Here is a 526-nt window from a genome sequence, read left to right on the forward strand (position 1 = left end):
GTTTATTAGGAAGATAAAGTGCTTAGTGCAAAGACCACTTAATTAAATAAATATCTGTTTATAATATATGACAAAGTGCACAGTGCAAAGCTTTAAATATCCAAATAATATGCCATATATAAAATAGATTATGGTATAATGATCGTATGTGACAAGAGATTGTAAGAGTATACTAATTTGCAAGGAAAATTATACCTTCAAAGTGGTCTGTAAATGATCCAAAGTATGCCGCTATGCCCCGACGCGCGTTTCAGTGATCCTTTCCTCAGGGGGTGCTATATTTTTTGTAGCAGCCAAGAGTCTTTCAGTTCTTGTTTGAGGGCTTTTTCACCCATTTTTCCTTGGAAAAGTCTTCCAGTTCTGTGAGATTCCTGGCTTGTCTTGCATACACTGCTCTTCCTTGAAAAGTCTTCCAGTTCTGTGAGATTCCTGGCTAGTCTTGCATGCACTGCTCTTTGGGATCTATCCACAGATTTTCAATGATGTTCAGATCAGGGGACTGTGAGGGTCATTGTAAAACCTTCAG

The sequence above is a fragment of the Anomaloglossus baeobatrachus genome, chromosome 6 (assembly GCF_048569485.1).
Source record: "Anomaloglossus baeobatrachus isolate aAnoBae1 chromosome 6, aAnoBae1.hap1, whole genome shotgun sequence".
Taxonomy (NCBI): domain Eukaryota; kingdom Metazoa; phylum Chordata; class Amphibia; order Anura; family Aromobatidae; genus Anomaloglossus; species Anomaloglossus baeobatrachus.